General features: G+C 52.1%; 1 long non-coding RNA gene across 2 annotated transcripts; it reads right to left on the bottom strand.

The window, feature by feature from the left end:
• Window positions 1–2,442: 2,442 nt before the first annotated feature.
• On the bottom strand, window positions 2,443–12,711 carry LOC119705242. 2 transcript variants are annotated; one of them, XR_005258175.1, is made up of 4 exons: window positions 12,554–12,711; window positions 12,280–12,380; window positions 7,120–7,273; window positions 2,443–4,176 (listed from the first exon to the last, which is right to left on the bottom strand). It is a non-coding gene; the product is annotated as an uncharacterized LOC119705242 (long non-coding RNA). The 2 variants fall into 2 exon arrangements; XR_005258174.1 differs by lacking the exon at window positions 12,554–12,711 and having other exon boundaries at window positions 12,280–12,519.
• Between the last annotated feature and the right edge of the window lie 3,016 nt (window positions 12,712–15,727).

Genomic DNA, 15,727 nt, shown 5'->3' on the forward strand with positions numbered 1-15,727 from the left:
CCCGGTGCCGCGGTGCTGTTCCGCGGAACCCCCCCTGCCTCCCCCTGCGTGTGATCGGGCAATCCCCTGTACCCGCTGCATCCTCCTCTGCGCGCCCCGGTGCTGCTCCGTGAACAACCACCTGCATCCCCCCGCATCCCTCTGCATGCCCCAGCACTGCCCTCCGGGTTTCCCCCTGCGCCCCACTTCATCGTCCTTTGTGCTCCCGATTCCCCGGGGCACCTCCCCTCCTTCCCCCGCAGACAGCCCCCATGCATCCTCCCAGCTCTGCTCCTCAGGTAACCCATGGCACCCTTCAGAGAGAGCCCCCGCATCGCCCCCGCATCCCCCTGCATGCCCCGGCACTGCATCTTCTTTTGTGCGTCTGCATTCCCCCGGGCAGCCCTCCATGCATCTTCCCAGATCTGCTCTGCAGGTATTCCCTGACCCCCGCAGAGAGACTCCCCACATTGCCCCTGCATTCCCTCAGCCGGCCCATCGTGCATTCCCTGATTCCACTCCCCGAGTAGCCCCTGCATGCCCCTGGGCATCCAGTCTGAGCCCCCTCCCCCTCTGTCTCCCTGGAATGCGTTGGCACTGCCCACATCTCCCCCACCCATTCTCCCTGCATCCCCCCAGGCATCTCCCTCACCCTCACCCCTCTGTACCACCCCCACAGGCACATCCCACTGCACCTCCCCCCTGCATCCCTTCCAGCACTGCCCCCACACCCCTGGCATCCTCCCTGCACCCCAGGACAACCCCAGACAGCTCCTCCTGGGCTTGGGAAAGGCCAGAAGGAACTGGCTGGTGGGGAGGGTTTTGGGACGGGAGTCGGGATAAACCTGGCCGCGGACACCCGAAGGGCACCATCATAAACCACGGGCTGGGGCAGACGGGCTGGAGTGCTGACTCTGCCTCCCACGGATGCCATTCAGGGAACAGCAGGGACCTCGCGGGATATCAGAAACTGGACTTTGTTTGGGGAAGGTGGTGGCGCACACAAAGGCCGGGCTCGGGAGCGGCCCGGGGATGCTCTGTCCCACAGCCCTCCCTGACAACACGGGCCCAGGCCGGCAGGGAGCTGAGGACTGCCCAAAATGAAAGAAAGTTTCAGTGGAATTGCATTCACTCACATCACACCAGAGCTTCACCTGAATCATATCTGAGCTTCAGAAACGTGCCCGGGGCTCCCAGGGCCCTGACAATGAGCAGCTGCATCCACAGGGTCTAGCTGGGATGGTCTCAGGATGACTGTGGTTTCCAGAGTGGGCGTTGTCTGTTTTCCAGACCCTGACCAGATTTGACTGGTATTTGGGGCACAAGCCCCACACCTCATCTCTCTGTATAGAAACACCTTCCTGAGCCCCAAACAGATTTGAAAACCTACCTGGGTGTGCAGGGGTGAGGGGGCATCCAAGGAGCAGTAAGTACAATCACTGGAGCTGGAGAGGAAAATCACAGTCTGGTGCCACCCACTTGTACCGGCCCTGCCACTGGGCAGGTGAGCTAGTGAGAGTCTGAGGAAATAAGGAAGTACTCCCAGCTCAGCCGTGAGATTAATCCAAGGGAAATTTATAGGGAGCCTGTTTTGCATCAGACAGGGCCAAAATCCTCTGGCAGCTCCTGCACTGGGCTGGCTTTGACCCATTTGCAGGCAGCAAATACATGGAGGGGCCAGATGGAGGTGAGTCCCCGTGCCACAGGCAGGCTTATCCTGGGAACTTACAAATATCAGCAAAATGGGGATTTGGAGGCTTTCTGTGTGCAAACAGTGTTGTGCTGGCATTAGGGATGTGACAATTTTCTGCCACAATTTGCAGGCACTGGGGAGTTTGGTGACTCTCACCAAAAGATGTTACTCACTGAAATCACTGCGGGGACACCGGAGACTCCAGGGCTCATCACCCCACATGTCCTCACAGGGCTGCCCTGTGAGCAGCCTGGGCAGAAATGATGGGTTATGTGTGACCATTCCTTCTGATTATGCAGTGAAGAATGGTTTCCATTAGCACCAGCACATTGCAAATCCAATCCTCACTTCCCATCTGGTTTATGGGCTTTTCCTCAAGTTTCCCATTGATTAAGGTGTGTGAGATGGATGAGCAGTGCTGGCGGGTGCTGAGTGTGCTACGTGTGTGATGCACATCCAGAGAGATGCAGGGGGCAAAGCCAGAGAGGTGGGAATAGATGAAAGAAAACCCTTTGGTTTCAAAACATCCACCTCACTCTGCTGGGGAAGGTCTGAGGGATGTTGGCAGGAGATGCAAAGTAGGGGCAAAGTATCTCCACAGGGAACAGAGAAGGGCGAATGAGCTCTGGCAGCAGCAGGGAGGGTTTAGGTTATGGCAGTGGGAAAAGCTTTCTGAAGCTTTTCAGAAGAGAGCGAAGATAGTAAAGAAGCTGCCTTTGTGGGTGTGTGTGTGCAAAACCTCATTGTGTCTGTTCTAGGTGATAAAAAATGGGCAAATCCCAGGAGAATCAGGCTGAATCCGCATCTGGGAGTGCTCTGCATCCCACTGCAATGGTCATCAGTGACATCATGGCCATCAAGACCTAACTACAAGCTGCATCACAGACTTTCCATCCCAAGGCCATTAACCATGACTCCCGATGTATCTGCCTGGGGAATAGTTACTGGTACCAGAAAAACCCTGTGCCCTGCTCAGCCTGCAACATCATGTGAGCTGGGTGAGAGCCTTGCCCAGATGCTGACTGCAATGTTGGGACCCCGGTTTTGCTGCTCCCTGGTCCCTGCCCTGCTCCTGACCCGTCTCCCACTGACATAATTTTGAAATTCAGAGTGGCAATTTTCCCAGATGAACCCAAGGGATTTACCAGGGGTGTCAGGAAAGACAGACTCTGGCCCCATGTGCTTTGCAGTGGATGCAGACTGAGGCAGAGGCTCCGGTTAACTCTTTTCCTGGGATTATTTGAAAACCTGGAGAATTACAGTGAGCCACCAATAATACAATAAATTTTGTGAGCTGAGAGGTTAAACAGAAGCTGCTGCAAAGGAAGCATGGAAAGAGGCACTGCTGAACCAGTAACATTTAAACTCTCCTGAATAAAATTCATAATAACCCTGGCATTTGATATCTGTCCATGAATTACAGTTAAAATCCCACCACGTCCCACACACGCTCGTTGCTCTGTACAGCAGTAAGATTACAGCAAAGAGCTGGACGAGCAGGAAAGAATGTAATTTAAATGCTGCTCCTTTGAAAACCAAGCCCTTCTTTTTAAGGCATGTTCAGAAAAGGAAAGTACAAATAATGCATCCAGAAGGTGCTATTTTTTCCAGGGGTGGGATGGCAGGGCTGGCACTGAACTGCCTGCCCTGGGCAGCAGGATTGTCACCCTGTTCCTGCCTGCGGAGGAGGGACAGGACAGTGGGAGCCGTGCCTCTGCGTGCTCCAGTGCAAGGAGTTAAGCAAACAAAAGCCGTTTTGCAAACACCCACGGTTCAGAGGTGTCCCTGGGATGCCAGAACAGGGAAGCCACTTGGCTTGGAGCCATCGGCCAGCCTTGCTGGCAGGAGATGCCCAGTGAAACCCCCGGCCACCGGAGCCGGGGTTTTATCCTGTGCGTGATGAGAGCCTGTCGACATGGAGATTACAGCACAAATCAGGTTAAAACCCATTTATCTGACCCAAGCCCGAGTGCTGGGATGTGCAGAAGCGTGAGTGGGACCATTGCCGTGCCGATGGCTGCGAACTTGTCCGGGTCTGCCGGAGAGCCCGGCAAGCCCCGTCTATGCAGCTGTGCACGGTGGGTAATCCTGGGCATGCAATAATTAAACCAGCACGCCTGGAAATAGCTCTTTCTGTAGCTCCCAGGCTTAACCAAATGAATGAAATTTGCGCTGGCGTAATTAAAGCGATGCGGTTCAGGATCTTGTCAGCAGCGTGGAGTTACTGCAGCTTGACTCTTCACTCTCCGGTGACAGCCACGTGGAAGAGCCCCCAGCTCCAGCCCCTGCACGGCGGCTCCAGTGCTGACTTCTCACCATCAGGGTGCCCATTAACACCAGCCCATTAACACCAGTTCATTAACACCAGCCTTCAAACCTGTCCGGCAGCACAATGCCTCCAGCGTCCTCCGGCAGCTGCCCCGGCTCACTCCAGCACACAGCAGAGATGGCAAAACACCGGGCTCTCGGCTGCAGTTCCTGCTCCCCTCCAGGGACTTGCAAATCTGCAGGAGAAATCAGTATTCTTCCATTTTAACTATGTTAAACCACGACATATTTATATTCACTTATCTCAAACAATCTCTCTTTTCTTTTTTTTTTTTTTTTTTTCCTCTGCTTGCCCTTTTACGTGTTAAAATAATGCCAGACTTACTAGTGCACCAGTGGCCAGATGGTTTTGGGGATATTAATGGTAAAATGCTGCACACAAGTGAGATGCCAGTGAAACTTGCCCGTGGAAAATAAGATTTGGAGCCTCCATGGAGCTTCATCCCCATGGCTGATGTGTCACAGCAACACATGGCCCTGGCAATGCCACCACTGCTGTTAGCGTGCAGCAGCCACCAGCTTTGCAGCTGGGAAAGCCCTGGGTGAATTCCCAGGAGATTCATGCTCACTGGAAAAATCCTGTCCCTGCCTTTTTCCTTCCCTTTCTAAATCTGGATTAGGCTTTCAGTCTGAAGAGGTGACATCAAATGTGATGAAGAGGAAGGAGGGGATGAGGTGGAGCAAGGCCCAAGGAGGGGTGGACAAGCGGCAGCTCTGTGTTGGTGCCCAGCCCTGGTCACAACACTGCAGGTACAGGGAAATTATTTTACAAATTCTTGAAACACCCATTTTTATAAATCTCTGACCCCTGGCAGCTCTCAGTGAGAAATGGGGAAACTTACAGGGGGAAAAAACTCTCTGGCCAGGGTGGCAGGGCTCAGAAGCTCAGGGATCACCAAGGAGGATGTGCCAATGGTTTTCTGCCATCCAGCACCTCTTCCAAGCACTGAAGGCAGCAGCCAAAGGGATTTAAATTGGGGATTAGAGAGGCTGCCTGGCTGCAGTGATACACTCCGGGTACAGAGAGCAGAGCATCCCCAGCGCCAGAGGTTTTAGCTGTAATTAGACCAACATCTGTCCGGCCATGGTCGAGGCTTGCGCAGTCTCTGTGTTGCTCCAGGCTGGGCTGGAGATTTCCCACAGGCTCCTCCTGCTCTGCTTTTCTGCAATTTCACAGATATCAGAAATTTTTTTCCATCTGATGAGTTCTTCCTCTCCAGAAAGATTAAATCTTGATTGTCAGGTACTGCTGTAGCAGGCAAGAAGATTTCCCTACCTAGTTCAAATGTCATCCTAGTAAAAATGCTAGTAATAAAAAATAAAAGAGAAAGGGCCCATTATGGACTCAGGCCTGAAAAAATATCCAAAAGACGGATCCTGAAGTTTAGAAACAATTGAAGCTCAGTGGCCAAAGGGTGCTCCTGGGGACTGCTGGGCCCAGCACACACATTCATAGGGTGGGGAAATCAATCAAAGATAATTTACTGTGTGCTGGTCTTGAACCAAAAGGAAACAAACCCAATCCTTTTCACCCATCTCAAATAGGTTTGGGGTTTATTGTTATTTTGGAAATTAGGGCAAGGAAGGAAATGCCCAAGTAAGGGGTGGTAGAATGGGGAGATGCTTCACCTGGAGAGGGTGCTGGGAGAGGGAGGGGACCACAGGGAGGTGTCCTGGTGGCACCCATCCCACTTGTGAAATAGGAATCCTTCCACCTCTCCTGGTTGTTCCCACCATCCCACTTCATCTGAGAGCACTGTACCAGGGAGAAGGATCAGAGTCAAGAGGGTGCTGGTAATAAACCGAGCCGAGCCAACCCCACCCCTGGAAGAGCCGGTCTTGGAAAAGCCGGTTACACCGGTGCCACGTGGGGGACGTGGTGTCACCATGCAGGGGGAGGCTATTTCAGGTTCCCCCAAAGGAAGCACGGCTGTTGCTGTTGGAATGATGGCTCCAGGGCTGGATTGGGGGTCAAAAGCTGGACTCCTAGAAGGGGCTGGGGGTCACCAGGAAGGGACAGCTGCTGTCTGCTCTCTATGGTGGCTTTGTCAGATCAAACATGACTTTTCTCTTTCACCCTTTCATCAGGGGGTGATGTACCAAGGACTCGGCTGTGACTGGCACAGGATGAGCCTCCCCCCTTCATTTTCACTTCCCACCAAACCCCACTGCACTGGAGCAAGCACCAGGAGCAGAAACACAAGAGGAGAGCAATGAGCCTGGGGGTGGAGATGCAAAGATCAAACCAGCAGTGATTTCAAAATAAAATCCGACAGCCCAGGGAAAACACGGTGTGTCCTTGCCGAGGCTATCATTTATGCCAATTAAAAAAAAAAAAAAAACCAAACTGGCATGGCACGAAGGAGAGCTGCGTGGTATTTCCTGAAAAGGGTGTGGGGAGCATCCTTGGAAAGCCTGCCCTGCACAATGTGCTTGCTGTTTCCAGAAAAATAAAGTTTGCTGTGACCCACCTGTCCCTGAAAAGCAGCTATTTAGGGCTGGAACATGGTCAGCCCAGAGTCAGTGGCTGGGTCTGTCCTGACTGCAGAGCAGCTGGCACCTTTGCCAGGATTTGGGGTTTGGCATTTACCTGCAGCTTTTTAATTGCTGCAAAATGTCTTAGAAAAAAATGCAGGAGAGCTGCCCAAGCACCAAGTGCTCACAACTGAAGGTCTTTCCTCCACAGCTTTTGGCTGGTGGCCATTAACCCCCATACCAGCCCCCAGAGCCGTGACAGAACAGGACAGGAGGGTTTTTTTCCTTTGCCACCTTCAGATTTTGGGAGTATTTTGACTCAGCTAGGAATCTGGAGGGTTTAGATCAGCAGCTTTGGGGTTTGCCAGAGAGACAGCTGTGGGAGTGATGGGTGAGAGCAGCCCCGTGGGACAGTGGAGGGGCTCTGCTGGCAAAGAACAGAGGGCCCCCATTGGGAAGGGACAGCTTTTGGTGGAGAAGGGAGTGTCCCATGGGTTTGTGTCCCCTCACCCTCTGGCAAGCCAGGACCAGGACTCACTCCCTGCCCCTGTGGCAGAGCATGCTTGGGGCTCACCAAGGGCATTTCTGAAGGTTTCAGGCAGCATAGCAAGACTTGCCAAAGCCTAATCTCCAAGTGAGCTTACCTTTGACATGGAATTTCAATGGTGGAGCGTGGAAAACAAACATAAACCCACAGTTTGGATGGGTTTTCTTTTGTTTGAGCCCTGCTCAGAAGCTGCAGGCAGGCGGTATTTGGGTGACCAGACTGGATCCAGTGCTCTCTGGGCGGCCACGATGCTGAAAGAGAAGCAGCTCCACCTTAGGGCAGGCGTTGGTGCTGGAGCAGGGCCGACCTCGACACCAACTCAACCATCAGCCATCATCTGTGCCAGGGACTGGCAACATCTGCTTCAGCCCCCAGCCAGGCTTTGAGCAAACACCAAGGTCTCAAGACTTGGGATCAGTTTGGGGCTGAAAATTTAGAGATTCCCTTAGTCACATTGAAAAAAAAAATCCCCTCTAATGTTTATTTTCTTTCCTAATGAGGTTGGGGGCTAGAAAAGGCTATTTTCAGCAAATCACCCCTTTGCATCCTGCAAAAGCACCCTGAGACCCACAGTGGGTGGATATCCCACACAGAGAAAAACTCCACAGCAATAATAACTCATCCTTGGTGGAAAAATAATTTAAAAAAAAAAAAAAAAAGCAAGACAAAGCAGGGTTCTATGGAGCCCTGGACATATCTGGATTAGCTGCATAAAAATCAGCTGTTGTGGCATATCGGCTTCCCTGCAGGAGACAGCAGGAGAGATGTTAACCTGGTCTTGATTTGAAAGCTGCTTATTAGTCCTCATCAAGCATAATTATGCTTCAAAGGCAAATGAGATGTCCAACTGAATTCTGAACACACGTTAATGTTTTTAAATGTGAAAAAACCAACAAAACCCTATTTATTGAATCCCAGCCAGGCTCTAAATGATAAAATAGATGCTGCTAATGGCTCTGGGAAGGGAGGGCTGGAGCTTCACTGCAGCTTTGCCAATTAAATGGTTATTACTGACCAATTAGTCAGGAATCAACCCTGCTTTTAGTGATATCTGATTAAGTGTGTCCTGCAGATCAGCCTCAGTTGTTAACCAGGGGAAGAAACACCTTCTCCCCATCAGCCCCCCCGGATACTCAGACTGGGCAGGGTTTGTGCCCACCCTGCTCATGAAAAATCCCTTTTTCTTCCAGCACTGCCACTGTCCTGAGGAAAATACATCTCAAGGACCCACCTAGGCACGGCAAAACCTTTCAGAGCCAGGAAGGAAATGGGAAGGAAATGAAGGAAAAGGGGAAAATTAACCACACGCAGAGGGTGGCTTCTCCCCCTGCAGCTCACAGGTTGCTGCTGCCCAGTACATGCTGAGCCATGCCCATTCACAGGCTTTTCCAAATATTATCCCAATATTTTCTTTCAGTTCCCAGATAAATGGGCCTCTTCAGCAGGCTTTAAGCCCGCTCTGTTCCAACATTTTCTTTAAAGCAGCAGAGGAAACCTTTGAGTTGTGCCAAGCTGCTGAATCCTGCTTTCAGGGCTGAGCTGCAAGGGGTTTTCCAACAAAAAATAGGGGCAGTGTTGGGCTTTTTCCTTGTTTCATCAGGAAATATGAAGGAGGCCACATCACCCCTTAATCTTCCTTTCTTCCTGCCTCCTCTCCCACCCTGCAGTCTGTCTTTCCTGTGCTTTCCTGTGGTCTTCAGAAATTTCTGAGCATATTCCCAGATTTCCATAGGATGCTATGGGCAAGCAGGAGCATCCCCCTGCAGAGCATCCTCCCTCTGAATACCCCTGAGCCATGGGGAAACTCCAGGGGACCTTGGTGTCTCCTGTGGGACAGGGACAGCAAGGCCACAGCACCCAAGGGAGCTGAGGAAAGTGCCTAGGCAATGGCCAGGGAGGGTGGAGACAGACAAAAGATACAAAAGCACAAAAAAAAAAAAAAAGAGCAAAATTTCAGAAAATGTCAGTACTAAGAGCCACTTCCTCCCAGGGACTGGGTGCAGCAACATGTAGAGGGTCCATCCAACCAAAATTATACTGGATGAGTATGCTGCAAGCAGGAAAGCTGGTGTGGTTGAGCAGAGGATGACTGCTCACCTCCTTGTTCCAGGTGAGGAGAAGATAGCTCTGGATGCCCTGGCTGGCTTGGACAGCAGCTGGGCAGAGAGAACAGCCCTTGGCCACAGGGACAGGGCTGGTAAGAAGCTATATGTACATCTGAGGTGCAACAGGGTGAAATAGGGGAAGGAAAATCTAAAGACATTGTGGCACTGGAAGTCTCTGATGGGCTGGAGGGGGAGAAGAGCACACCTGGTATAAAGGGGCACTGCTCAAGGCATTTCCTGGCTTCTTACTCTGCCCTACACATCTACAACTGGTGCTTACGGGGTCTTGAGGGGGGCAAGGGAGGTGATGCTCCCCAGGTACTGACATTTGTGGGGTCCGTGGCCATGTGTCCTTGGGAAATGCCACTAAGAACACCAAAGCTGTGATGTGCAGGAGCATCCCCAAAGTGATACCCTAAGGGGTCCAGCTCTGCTGACGGGACAAGCTTGGCGACTGGGGATGGGATGTGGCCCTTTCCTTCGTCCCCAGCTGGATTCCTCCCCTGGAAGGGGGGGAATTCCCGTTTTTCCAGGCCACAGGATGGGGCATGAGGAGGCCAACAGCCCCAGCAGACGTGGGATCCATTGTGGCCTCTGCCTGTCGCTGTCCTCTGGAGCAGCGCAAAGGCTGCATCAGCACATTTCCTCCCACCGTTCCTTTACCCCGGAGCACCCCTCGGGGCCGGGACACGAAAATTCCCCGCAGGGCCGTGCCACGGGTATCCGGGTGCAGCCGGGGGAGTGGAGCAGATGCCACGGTCCCCGGAGCCCGGGGAGCCCGGGGAGCCCCAAGGCTGCCCGCGGCCGGTGCGCCGGGCCGGCACTAGGTGGGGATGGCACCACGCCGCGGGGAGGAGGAAGGGCGGGAGGAAGGGCAGCACCGGGGCTCGGGCTGGGCTGCTGCTGCTGCCCGGGGAGCAGCGGGGCTCGGGCTGCGGGGGACTGCCGGGATGGGCTGAGAGGGACTATAGGGAAAGGCGGAGGGGAGGGATGGGGCAGGGATGCGCGCGGTACGGCTGCGATGCGGGAGACACAGCGGAGGGGATGTTGGAGGCAGCAAGGACCCGGTACCACAGCAGGTGTTATTGCCAAGGCTGTGGCTGTCAGACAGCCTGAGATCTGAGCCCCTCTCCTCGCCCTGCTCAGGCTCTTAACGGTTCTTACTGACGTTAATTCCATTTTGAAATTTTAGAAAGGAAGTATTTCCCACATGTTCTCAGTCAGACCTTCTTCTGCATCCCACAGCTTGTTCCATCCATGGCTCTGTGCTAAGCTGGGACACTGGCACAGCTGAGAGCTGGGCAATTGGTCACCCAGCTCTTGGAAAGGCTGGGAGGTGGTCACAGTGCTGGGAGAGGGATGCAAAGTGCCTGTGGTCTCAGTGCCACCTCACTGCTGGGCTAAAGAGGGATGGATCCATGTCGGGAGGAAAACTCCATCACAGGGAGGGTTTCCAATGGTGCTCAGCCATGCAGTACCTCCAGAACCTGGCTGGGACACAGCAGGCCAATGCAATAAGCCCTGCATGTGAAAGGGTTTACTTGCTGTAAATCTTTGCAGGATTCACTTGATCCAGTCCTACCTCATGAGTCACCACCAAAACCAGGGCACAGTGTAAATCTCACCCCCTCCCTGCTCACACCAAGACTCAGCTCACTTCCACAGCCACTGCACAAAGCATCACTCTGAAGTCCTGATCCAAGAGACAGGATTTTTCCAGCCTCCTCCTGCAGGGACCCAAGCACTAGCAGCAGGAATTTGGCCAACAGCATCTGCAGGGAAACCCAGGGGTGAGAAATAAATGTAGATACACATTCTTACACCAAATTTTGAGGAGCTGGTCTCACCACTGGGTTAGATGCATAAACCACAGCCATGGACAAGCTGTTTAATTTTTGTTTCCCCTCTTCTCAACAAAAAAAGCCAACAAAACAGCCCAGTCCTGCAGCATGTCTGTCAAAATCCATGTTCACCACAGAAATGGTGGCTCAGAATGAGCCATTGAGGTCTGCACCCTCAAATCAGGAGGCAAAGGAAGTCAGCACCGCTGGGACAGGAGTATAAATCAGAATATTGATTTAAATGTAACTATTGATTTAACCCCTTCTGCTGCCTCTCTGTGTTCCTCACACGCTCATCCAAATCAGAAAGAACATAATTTCAGACAAATTCCATGTTTGCTTGCTGTGCAAACCATCAGTCCCCAAAACTCACAGGTCCCTTTGTACTCAGGAGCCAGGCAGGGTGGCAGGTAGGGATCAGAATCAGGATGGCCAAGGATAGCCCTGAGAGCAAGAGTGCATGAAGCAGGATCTTATTACCAGGGGTCATCAGTGCTACAGGTACCAGATTACACTTCTCTGAGGGCTTGTTTCTTGCCACAGCAAACAAAATCAGGTTCTGAGGTCATTATCATATATATATATATATATATATATATATATATAATATTTTTATATATCCCAGCAGCTCCAGGAGGACCTCAGTGCTGCATTGCATACAGGAAAGCTGGTGGCTGCAATGCACCCAGAGATGCTGCCTTACCTTAAACTCACCCAGAAAAATCCCTCCAGAACCTCTGGGGCTGCAGCTTCACCTTCTCAAAGTGGCATGCACAGAGCAGAGGTGTTTTGGAGAGCTCCCATGCTTAGACAGAGTAGGGAGGCAGTGGGAGGTCAGGACTGTGGAGCAGGAAGTGATCCCCCCCAAACTCAGTCCAGTTTGAAAGCCTGGCAAGCGCTAACACTAACAAACAGTCAGTGTGTTTATATCCCACCTTCCTGCCGGAGAGCAGGGGTTATTTTTGGCATATTTTGTCATTGGTGGAGATGTCAGTGAAGGCCAGGAACAGTGCAGAGCTGTTGGGAAAGCCCAGAGGCAACTGCCCCAGGCATAGGATGATGAGATGAGGGATGTGGGAAGCTGCTCCAAGCCATTTACACAGGGATTGGGTTTTGCCTGCAGGATGTGGGGCACAGCCCTGGCTTCAAAACACCTGGGGACTAAGAACAGCATGGACTGTCCTATTCCAGCCCTGTTCCAACCCCACTTCAGCCCCACACTGCTCCCATTCACCCCGTGCAGCAATAGAGCAGGAGTGTCATCCTGAGCCCTCACCCAGCTGGTGCTTCTCTCCCTCCCACCTTTCCTACCTGTGCACGAACCGTGGCCATCAGCTGGGCACCAACAGTGATGTGCTGGCATCATCAGTCACCTCTTCCAGCCTGCACTCACTGTTTTTCATCAGGGCTTACTGCTCGTGCCGAGTTAAAACAGAAAGGAAGAAGAGAGCACAAATCAGCATCACTCTTGCCCACTTGCCATTGTGCCACAGGGCTTGGCCACATTCCTTCCACTCACTGCTGGTTTTAAGATCATTTAAACCACTCATCTTCCCCATTTTCCCCCAGCAAGTGACCTCCTTACCTACAGTTTTGGATCTGCTTTGTCCCTCCTGTGAGCACCAGACATCCTCTGCAGCCAAGACTGCTTTTCCTGACAAAACCAGCAAGATCAGCAGGGAGAGCACACGAGTTCCTGTGAGCGCTTGCAGGCTGATGGCTTTGGCAGATAGCTGGGTCTTCTCTTCCAGACATGTAACTAAAATAGGGAGCATGAGTAGCTGGAAAGCCCAGGTTTGATTTGGGCAGAAGCTTGGACTGGTATCAACCAAGAGGAAAACAGGTAAAACCAGGATTTTGGCAGGTCAGGAGTTACTGGCCAAACCTCAGACCAGATGTGATAACCCTGAGTGCCCCACTGCATCAGGGAATGTGGCTGAAAGCACCATCCTTCCACATGGCTTGTCCATAAAACAGAAGATTTAAGCCCAGAACGCTGGTGGATGGGTGAAGAGAGACCTTCTCCCATGCCAGCTCCAGATGTGTGGTCTCCCTTCTCCTCCAGCCTTTGCTGCTGCTAATTCCCCACGCATCGCCCGAGGATTTGGCCACCCCCACACTTCTTGTCTAGCACAGGTAGTTTGGAGGACTGCAGTCAACCTGAGAACTGATTTAGCCCCACAACCATGGTGCAGTTTGAGAAGAAGCCATAGGCTCTACTTGAACCTGAATTGAGCCCCATCTTTGCACACCCATTCAGATCCAGCACTTTCTTTGGGCCTCTTTGTTTTAGCCCCAGCCAAACAGACAAAATTAAGAACATCCCCATTAATTCACCATGCATATGAAGGGGTTGAGGATTTTCTCCTCCAGCTCAGGAGCCCTGTGGCCTCACTGAGCCCAGCACTAGCTTTCAGTCTCACATGCATGTTCACCTCCTCCCTCCCCAACACTGAGCAGATAACAGGGCAATTGCCATAACAAGTCTCTGTCCAGCCCTGCTCAAAGCAATTAACAAAGCCAGGCACTAATGAACTTGGCTTCAGAGCACTCCAGAGATGGGTTATTGCCATTTGAAGTGGAGGAAAACCAAGGTGAGAGCAGGTGGAGTGGCTGACCCTGGTCACGAGGTACCTTGGGTTGGATGCAGGAGACAGAGCTCCCTGCCTGGAGCAGGGAAAGGATGGCAGGTAGACACGAGGGCGACCACAGCTCTCTAATGTGGTGTCTGTGGCTGGAGAGACTGGTTTGTCCACGTTTGGGAGGGCAGGAGGGACTCCCCACCCATCCCAGTCCTGTCTCATCACTGAGTGGCTTTGGGGAAGCTGTGTCTCTGCAGCCAGAGCTCCTGACACCCGCCTTAGTGGAACTCCTCTACATCCTGCACCCCAAGTTTTGCAAGACCCCAAGTGCGGCCATTGAGGCGCAGAGCAGCAGGACTCATGGGTCCCCTTGCAAAGAAACTTCCTCAGTTCATGACTCACCATCCCACCCTCCCTGGTGTCACTCGTGACTCCGTTTCACTTTGCTGCAGCAGCATTTCACCATCTCTTATCAATGCAGAAGACAACAGGGCAGCCTGTCCTGGCTGCAGACATGTGCCCAACAACTCTCCCTGCAGCATTTTTGAACCAACCTCCCCGTTGTTATGAACTGAACATCCTCTTGTAAACGACCGGTTCCCCTGCGATGCTGGAGGGGGTCAGAGTGGGTCTCTCCAGGTCTGCCTGCAAGGGTGAGGATAGCTGATAAATCACAGGGATGTGGCCTCTGCACCACATGCTCTCACAGCACACACGTCCTCACATGCACGTTGACGGCATGCTAAAAATATTCTTCACTTTTTGACCGATTAAAATTTTCCAGGAGAGTTGGAACCACAGCCCCCACCCTATCTGTACAGCCAGAGGCTTCCCCTCACCTCCCCCAGCCCTGCCAGGAAAACAGAGAATACTGAACAACAGTTCCGGTAATTTGGGGGTTTTAGGTTCCTTTAAAAGCCTGGCTAAAATATAATATTTTTTTCAATAGTTTATTTTGTGATGTCTGGCACCATTCTGGAGCTAAACTTGGCACCCTGTCTTGCTCTCATACACCCACTGAGAAGGCTGTGGGTGAGCTGGGATGATCCCACTTCCCACCCAAAATCCCATTTTGATGGCTCAGGAAATTAAACAAAGAAAATATGTTTTAAAACCAGCTCCCACCTGGTGTTAGGCAACAGAGAGCTAATGCTGGCTTGGTGACAGCTCTGAATGCTGATGGCCAGTCACAATTTTCTTGACATATCGTTCAGAGGTGCCTGTTGTGCAGGTAAAGAAGGAACCTGAAGGATGCTGTCAAACCCCTGGCCACTGGCCAGGCCCCTCTGTGCCATCATTGATGCTTCTGGCAGCATTTTCTTTGCCTATTTTGGCTCTTGGCCATGGAGGAGGAGCAGGGGAGGCACAGAAGGTGTTTATACAACATGGGGATTGTCTTGGTTAGACCAGAGCCTTTGCCAAACTGAGCTGAGCTGATAGGAAGGAGATGTCATCAGTGTGTTTTTGCCAATTATCACTAATAATTATTTGTGTGTAGTTTCTCTTACTAGCTCCAGTCCTGGCTCAGCCTCTGATCCTCTTGCAGCTCTGTGAAACTGGAACAAACAGGAGGGTCCTACCCCAAAATCCTGCAGGTGAGAGGAAAGAGAGGGCAAGTGCAGTGCTTGGGCAGTGCCCTGACCATGGTGGTCAGCACAATGCATCCTCCCTCTTGATGTCCTCTCCCTGCTCACACCAGCCACAACTAGTTGGACCCTGTCTGTCCTCCCTTGGCTTTTCTGAGTGTGTTTGGTGCCTCAGCCTCTTGTCAAAACCCAGATTCATCACAGCACAGCTATTAGCTGCTCCCTCCCATGTGAGATGTCTTTCTGCTGACACGGCAATCATTCTCCTGTCAACGTGCCTTGACAGTACCAGGATTTCTCATTTCAAGTCCTGGTGTGTCCCAGGGTGATTCCCAGCTCCTCCATTAACCCCTGGCCCTGCAGGATGGGGGTAGCCTGGCATGATGGATGCTCTACTATCTCTTCCACCTCTGGTTAGCAGCAGCTGCCTCCTGTTTTTCCTCTCAGCACTTGCCATACCTATGAAGAAGAGCATTTAACCTGGAGGTAGAGGGTGTCAGACTTTTATTCTCCTTTCCTTATTTTTTGTGCTGAGAACAATGGAGGCAAGGTTTGCAGAGGGAGGTAATATCTTTTTTTAGACTGACTGAA

The sequence above is a fragment of the Motacilla alba genome, chromosome 10 (genome assembly GCF_015832195.1).
Source record: "Motacilla alba alba isolate MOTALB_02 chromosome 10, Motacilla_alba_V1.0_pri, whole genome shotgun sequence".
NCBI lineage: Eukaryota > Metazoa > Chordata > Aves > Passeriformes > Motacillidae > Motacilla > Motacilla alba.